Raw genomic sequence first — 8,493 nt, forward strand, 5'->3', positions numbered from 1 at the left:
ACCTCACATGCACACACACAAACACACACACACACACAAACACACACACACACACACACACACACACACACTCACACACACACACACATGCACACACACACACACACACGTACTACACACACACACACACACACACACACACACACACACACAGAGTCAGACACACATTATCTCATGCTCTTCTCTGGCTCTCTTCTTCTCAGGGTGTCTTTCTCTGCTGCTTACTCTAGCTCAACCCACACTCCTTTCATGACAAAAATTGTCCAGTGTTTCGTCTTCCGAACGGAGAAACAGACCTCTAGCACATGATATTGATACTCTAACAGATATTTATACTCGGTGTTATATGCATGCTTGTTGAGGTCACTTTTATGCAAAAATCTTGTCACTTGCTAGCTTCTTTGTAACTGTTTTGGTTGAGAATTAATATGAATTGCTTACATTTTGTAATTTTTTAAAAATATTTGTAGCTACACTATTCATCTGCTGAGTGTTCAGCTGTCATTGTGGGGTATGTTATTTTATGCTGGCGTAAATCTTATGTATAATAATCCAAATAGTTATAGAATCAGAGGACAAAAGGTGGTTGTGGAGAAACTCTTGCTTCACAAGCACATATAACTATAACTCCTGTTTTTACTTCTTGGTTGAAAGAAAAAACAACAGCTCACTTGAAAAAGCAGTTTCAAAGAGATAATACTGAAGCTTTTGACCATGAAAGACATCTGGAATTTTGCAGGTAGAAGATCTTTTCCCCTTCTATCCATAGAATATGTTGATGCAGAATTGAGTGCTATGAGTTGTAGATAGACAATGCCTTGTGGGGCTGTACTTTCCAGTGATGTCTACAATGACAGATGGTGACCTGAAATAGGACAAAATAGGCTGAAGCCTTAGAAAATGTGTGTGTGTGTGTGTGTGTGTGTGTGTGTGTGTGTGTGTGTGTCCTGTTCTTAGAAAGAAATCAGTTAGACTATGATTTCGTTAGCACTGGGACTGTATGTATTATTGTCTGTTGTCATCATTATTCATTGCATATGGATTGTTTAAATTTTAATATCACATTTTTATGAAGTTTGTACCCAATTACTTTTATTGGCAAGACCAGTTTGGTGGGGCTTGTTTGATTCTTTGATAGGTAAGTAGCCTGTGTACATTTGTGGCACAAGAACAGATAGCGTGGACCTTTTTTTTTTAGCAGACGTTTTCCTTCTTAGATGCTTGAATAATGATGGGAATAGGCACTAGAAAATTCATAATTTTTGTGTGTGTGCATATTTCCTCATTTGAGAAGTCTAGACATGTGATTTCAGTTTAGTTTGTGAGTGTGTGTTTGTGCATGTGTGCATGCACATGCATGTATTATCCTCAAACCTGCTGCCAAAACAGTCAGTATAAACCATAATTTAGAAAATAATCTTCTTTGCCTTATGTGTCTTTTCCACTGTCCATGTGTTGGTTGGAAACCTCTGAAAACCTCCAGATTTCAATGAATATGGAAACACCTGTTCTTTGTCCTGTACCATGTGTCACATTAATGTCAGAACAGTTCAATATTAGGTTTCTTCATTGATTTGTATACACTGAATCAATTGAAAAAAAAAAAAGTCATTTCATTATCTCTCTCTGTCTATATACTACATGATTTGCAAGTGTAGACGTTATGTAGAATTGAATGTGCTGTGAATGACTGGATATATTGTTTGGTCCTTGTAGCAGAGACGTTATACACAAAGACACATAACTGCTGCCTTTTCCTTCTTTGTAAGTGCGAACCAAAATGGTTTGGGTTATGTCCCTTTGTTCTGGGCTGAAAAAAAAAAAGTGGCTGTGGTGATGAGCTATACTGATTGACACTGGATGTTTTGGTTAGTCTGTGCTGCGGCTGAAGTCGTGTTCATGAAAATATGTGAGGCAAGGAGAGAGAGAGAGAGAGAGAGAGAGAGAGAGAGAACTGCTTGCTTACTTAGGCCCATTGCTCCCTGTGGAACATAGGCTATCAGTGACGTTTCTCCACCGAACTCAACTCTGGACTGCCCTTTCTGCATCCCTCCAGCTGGATCCCAGCCTCTTTAGTTCTGCTTCAGTGTCCCACCTCCTGCTGTTCTTTGGCTGTCCTCTCTTCCTTCTCCCCTGGGGGTTCCAGGTCAGGGCCTGGCGTGTAGTGCTGGATGGTGATTTTCTCAAGGTGTGGCCAGTCCATCCCCATTTTCGTCTCAGGATTTGTTTCTCCACTGGTTTCTGTCCCCCTTTTTGCCACACAAAAAAATTAAATGCTACACAGTCATGAAATTCACCCTTTGGCTTCAGGTCAGCCCAGTTTCAGCTCATAAGGAATGGATGTAACTCCGCAAAAATCTTCAGCAGTGGCACGCGTGTCTTTGTGCATTGGGTCTTTGGTTGTAGTGAAAGTAGTCACACTGCTGAGGAGTTGATACATCTTTGGTAGATATTTAGTCATATTTTTAAAGACATTTTCCAGTTGGGTCATCATTTCTTTTTTAATTTTTGTGCAGGGGGTTGGGCGGTCGGGAGAAGAAAGAACCCAAAAATAACCATGACTTTTGTAACTGCTGTTTTCTTTTTTTTACCACAGAAAACTTGGTTGTGTTTTGATAAAGGCACGCAGTGATTATTCCTTCTTTCAGTAGGTGTGTGTATATGTTTGCAAAGAGCATAATATGTCTGTGTCCGAGTTTGTATAGAACACATGCACATGTTTTTTTTGGCAATTATATCCCTATCAGCAATATACAGTGTTGATGCGAATGTTTTCTGTTTGGGGGTTTGTTTGTTTTTTGTACATACTTCTCATCCCATAAAGTAAACAGATCTGATTCTCTTGATGTCTGGATCTGAACAATAAATACAGACTTTTCTAAGCTTTAATTGGAAGTTGCATACACAGTAGGCCTTGTCATCTCCTACGTCGAAGCTTTATTGCAATCTGGTGAACACTTACCCTTACCTTTACACTTGTTATGGGGTAAACGTTCATGTTTTTGACAGATGTGTCTTTTTTTTTTCTTTTTTTTGTTTTTTTTGTGTGTGTGTGTGTGTGTGTGTGTGTGTGTAGTTGAATCTCTCAGGTGTGAGTTTCTCTGCTCACACAAGAACTTGTGTGTGATTTCAGGTGTAGATTTATTTTCCTGTCATTCATTTTCTGATTATTTTTTGTCGTTGTTTTTAAATACAACTTTTTAGTAAAACGAATGTAACTCCTGTTCTGCTTCTGATTGCAGGGCATGTAACAACAGCGAACAAGCTGATTTGTTCAGAAGTGCTAACCAAGATGAAATGACTTGTGGAAAAGAAACGTTTGTACTCAAAAGTAACCCAAGCATTTTTTGTTTGTTTGTTTCATTATTGACTTTGTAAAAGAAATTCAAGGTTTTCTTGTTTTTTTTTGTTTTTTGTTTTTGTTTTGTTTCGTTGTTGACTTTGTAAAAGAAATCCAAGCATTTTTTTTGTTTTGTGTTGATTTGTTTCATTCACTTTGTTAACGAAATCCAAACTTGTTTCTGACTGTGTGTAAGCAGTCAAAGTGATTTTCCCCCCGCATTTTCTAAACATTTGTTTTGTTTTCTTTTGTTTTCTTGATTTTATTTTGTTAAAACGGAATGGTATTCATTTTTGATTGTGATCACAATGGTTATGTTAGTCTTCCTTTTTTTCTTTGTGACTGTAATGTTCATGCAAATCTCTGTTATTGGCTGGTTCACTTGCTTTTCTCACATTATTATAAGATTACATAGTTTATATAACAACGGTTTTACACATATTTACACTTTCAGTCATGTTCAGTGTCTTAGCTTTAACTGAGGAAACTGATATAGACAAACGGTGGATGGAAATGGCTCAAAGATTTATTTCATTGTGATTTTTTACTTTCACTTCTGACACACTTGTGAAAACAATGTGAATCTATGAAATGGCCTGTTCATGGTTAAGTATGTCTCCATCATGTCATGGTTAAATTGAAGATACATTTTTGAATCTATCAATCAATCATTATTGTTTGACAAATAAAATGAATTATATATCATGTGTGGAACAATATTTGTTCCTATCAAACAGTTTCTAAAATCAAGATTAAAAAAGAATCTGGTGACAAAATTTACAAACATAACTACAAAATAAAATGGAAAAGTTTCAAAGATTTCTATTCATTATTCTTAGAGTAAACTAAACTTTAGATGGAAACACAGGCATGAATAAAACTGTGCATGCTAAAGAAAGTAATATGGAGCGAGAGTTGTGCTTACTCTCACAAATGCTGTAAGTGTTTTTTTGTTTTTATGTTTTCAGGTTTTCTTGCTTTCAGGTTCATGGGCAAAAGTTGCAATAGACTTCATTCCGTCCTCATTTTTTTCCCCATTGAAATGAAATGTTTTCATTTGAATTTATGTTTGGTGTGATTGTGTTAGATATTCTTTTGTACTATGTATTTTTTTTTTCCTCATCACCCCATCTCTTGAATTATTTGAATCCTGGTTTTTCGTTATATTCTTTAGTGGTTGTGTTGTTGTTGTTGTTTTTAACAGATCTCCCTCCATTTTCTTCTAAAGCCTGTTGTGAAAATTAGATTGTTATATAACTTAATAAGTAGCTTTCACATTTAATGCTTAAACATGGTTAAGTTGATTACTGTATACATCTAAGGCAAGTTGTTTTGCCAGCCTGAATTATTTTCTTATTCTTTCTTCTTTTTTAGATATTTATTTATCAATTTCTAGTCTTCCTTCTGCAGATTTTTTTCCAATTCCTAGAAAGGACAAGTAATACAAAGAAAAAACAAGAGGGATAAAAACAACAGCAACATTTTATATAATACTTAACTGATCAGCATTCAATCTCTTTGGGATGTTTTATTTGTCTAAGTTATATTTATATGCTAACTTGATGTCTTGCAAGTTTTTTTGGGGATTTGTTTTGTTCTGTTGATTTTTTTTCCCAGTATACTCTTTGTTTATTTTTTTGGGTTGGTAAACACAACTCATAATCATGGGGCATTTATTACAAGGACTGTCTTCATTTATGACAAGCCTTCGTGTGTTTATTCTTGCGGTATTTGCTTTATATCCTGTTGCCTCTTTGTTGCATGTTAGATTTATTTAGGTCTGAATGTTCAGTTACTTTAACTGTACGTATACCAACATTTAAACTGGTCGTGGTCAGAGCAATAAAGGCTTTTTTTACACATGTATCTGGATGTTCTCTTCTTCTTTCATCTTCTTCTTCCACTCAACGATCAACATCAGTATGCTGATGAAAATTGTCGTGTTGTGGGAGGTTGCTGTTGGGCGCAGTTTAGCTGGGCTACCTAGGGATGTTCTGTTTACTGATAGGGAAGATGGGGCTTTTTTTTATTTTTTATTTTTTATTTTTTTACACGTGTATCTGGATGTTCTGTTGAAGAATGGGATATTACTTTTCAGTTCAATCACTGGTCCATATGTATCAGATTTCAGATTTGGAGGGGGTGAGGGGGATGGGGGGGATGAAAATCATACAAGCCTAGCGTCTGTGTTGCCCAGCCTTCCGAAAGGAGTGGTGACTTTGTGTTATACAAGCCTATCATCTGTGTTACCCAGCCTTCCGAAAGGAGTGGTGGCTTTGTGTTATACAAGCCTAGCGACTGTGTTACCCAGCCTACCGAAAGGAGTGGTTACTTTGTGTTATACAAGCCTAGCGTCTGTGTTACCCAGCCTACCGAAAGGAGTGGTGGCTTTGTGTTATACAAGCCTAGCGTCTGTGTTACCCAGCCTACCGAAAGGAGTGTTGGCTTTGTGTTATTGCGCCCGGCTAGGAAGCAAAATTGAGTATTGATGGGTTTGAATCCCTTACACGGACCATGATTTTTGCTGTCCCCACCTTAAAACATTGAGTGAGGGTGGGGTGGGGGGGGGGGGTCTGGGTGCTATAATTAGTCGTTTGGATGAGGTGAGGTCCCGTATGCAGCATGCACTTAGTGCACGTGAAAGACCACCTGCAACAAAAGCGTTGACACTAGCAAAATTCTTTCGAAAACCCCACCCAACAAACCCACGTTTACAGAAAAGCAAATACACTTGCAGACAGACATAGAAAAGAGAAAAAAAAGATGGTGGCACTGCACAATGCTGACACATTTTCCCAGAGGAGAGCAGCCCCAATCTCACACAGGAATTTGTTGTGAAAAGAGAAATACAATACAATACAATACAATACAATACAATACAATTACAATTTGTGTGTGTGAGAGAGAAAGAGAGGAGCCGATTCACAGCCACTTTCCTCAGAAAGCCAGTAATAAGAAACTTCAAACGTGATGTGAAGGTCTTAGTGTAATCGATAATCTTCAAACATTACCAGCTGCCAGGCTGCAGGAGCTTAACCAAGAATTATTGAAAATACGATCTCGATTCGAGTCTCTCCCCCCCCCCACTCTCTCCCCTTTCTCCCTCTCATTCTCGTGCGCGCACAATATGTGAATGTGTGTGTTGTGTGTGTGTGTGTGTGTGTGTGTGTGAACGCTGTGCATAAACCCTATACATTAAAACCGTACACAATGAGCCTACCTTTCATCAGTCAGTAGATTGTGATAATGTAATGGGGAGGGATGATAGCTTTCTGTCAGACTGGCCACGCTGTAAACTAAAACACACACACACACACACACACACACACAAGGACAGGGAGAGAGAGAGAAGGTTAATAAGCCATTCATTCAACATGGTACTACCGTTTCCGTGGGAGGCGATATCAAGTATCTGCCAGAGTGATGATATGAGTATCCTCGTTTCAGCACCTCAATGATTCATGAGGTCTGATGCTTTTGGTGATTACCGTGAGGCGGTTCTGATCCTGGCACTGGTGCTCTAAGCGTAGTCGCCTGCTGGACCACCAGCACAGGATTTATTGTGCACATCTTTCATCATTCCCTCAATTCGTTCAATTGTTAAAAAAAAACAACCACACACACGAAAAAAAACAACAGTTATCATCACACCAGCTCTGCGCATCATGAATCCTTCATGTCTTCGTGATGCAACGGTGAAGGCTTTTATTATTATTATTATTATTATTATTATCATTATTATTATCATTATGTTCACTTCGCTGCTTATGATAGTGATGGGAAGAATCGCCTAGATATTGATTTGTTGTCCAGTGTGTGTGTGTGTGCGTGCGTGCGTGTGTGTGTATGTTTGAAGTGAGAGACAGACAGACAGAGAGAGAGAGAGAGTTGAACAAATAATTTTGGTATCAAGGCAGATTGTTCTCATTACTTGCTCCGAATGCAGGTTTTACGGTAATCATGAATGCAGCTTTTGGATTTTTTTCCCTTCTTCTGTGGCGTGGCTGATTTACGGTGCAAATCTGGCCCTGCCAATAGTTAGCCTTCTGATTGATGTCTCATCTGGTTTCTGAAGGTGGATCGGTGGAATTATTTCTACGACCGAAGATGGAAGGACTCTATGTTCCACCACGTTTTCCAGATTGTCCAATGTATTATTTTTGATTGTTGACATTCTCTTCTAATTAATTTAACCCCCCCCCTTTTTTTTATCTGATCGGTGAAAACGTTTTGACCAGGTGAAGTCTATTTTTGGTTGTTTGAGAGGCATTTTTGAATCATTTGCACTCTCAATGGACTGGTTCAGTTCTTTTTGGAAAAAAAGGTGTAATCGAATTCAGCGAGATAGATGTTTTGCTGATAAAGAATTAAGTAGCTTATCAAACACCACATGCGCAAAAAGAATGCGCACGCAATTATCAGGACAAATGCCACAAAGCACTCATTTTGGTTGTTTTTTTTATTTATTTTTTACTGGTAATCTTTAGCTGTCCTAACGGGGCTATTGTAAATAGTGTTAACCTTCAACCTTAGTGCAAAACATAGCAATTTTCTATGTCACTCTGGAGTGAGATCGGTAAAAACAACAACTTTTTCTATAACATTCAGACTGATGATTATAATGTTCCATTACTTGACAGTCTGCTCCTTCTGGCAGATGCAGTGATCAATATGATGTCTATTCGAAGCAGACGAACTTTCCATTCTAACTAAAATTGATGAAATGATTGCTGTCAGTCAGTTTGTCAAAGTGCTAAAGTTTGTTATGTTTGTTTTTCTTTCTTATCATTATGACTGGATTGTGTGATCAGAACTGATTTTTATTTTCTTCCATTATCATAATAATTACAATTACTATCTTTTTTCCTTTATTTATTTATCTTCCTCTTTCGCTTCGTCAGGTCTCCACACTCTGCTCTTCCAAGTCTGGCCTTTAAACCCACCTCTTCCCAAAATAGCCTCCCTTCCCTGCCTCTTGCTTGTCTTTAGTTTCTCCAGTTTTAGAGTCATGCATGCGTGTGAATGACTGGTGCGAAAGCGCTTTGATTTGTCTCTGCACAAGATTCAGCGCTGTATAAATACCCTTATTATTATTATCTTTTTTTTCTTCTATTTTTTTTCTTCTCAAGCACTGACAAAGCGCGTTGGGTTAC

General features: G+C 37.9%; 1 protein-coding gene across 1 annotated transcript in view; it reads left to right on the forward strand.

The window, feature by feature from the left end:
• Window positions 1-5,202, forward strand: part of LOC143298966 (syntaxin-binding protein 4-like) — a 32,954-nt gene extending 27,752 nt beyond the window's left edge. Inside the window, exon 21 of the mRNA XM_076612022.1 lies at window positions 3,243-5,202. The gene's annotated coding sequence lies outside the window, so the exon portion shown is untranslated. The remainder of the gene's footprint in view (window positions 1-3,242) is intronic.
• The last annotated feature ends 3,291 nt before the right edge of the window (window positions 5,203-8,493 follow it).

This window comes from Babylonia areolata, chromosome 24 (genome assembly GCF_041734735.1).
Source record: "Babylonia areolata isolate BAREFJ2019XMU chromosome 24, ASM4173473v1, whole genome shotgun sequence".
Lineage (NCBI taxonomy): Eukaryota > Metazoa > Mollusca > Gastropoda > Neogastropoda > Buccinidae > Babylonia > Babylonia areolata.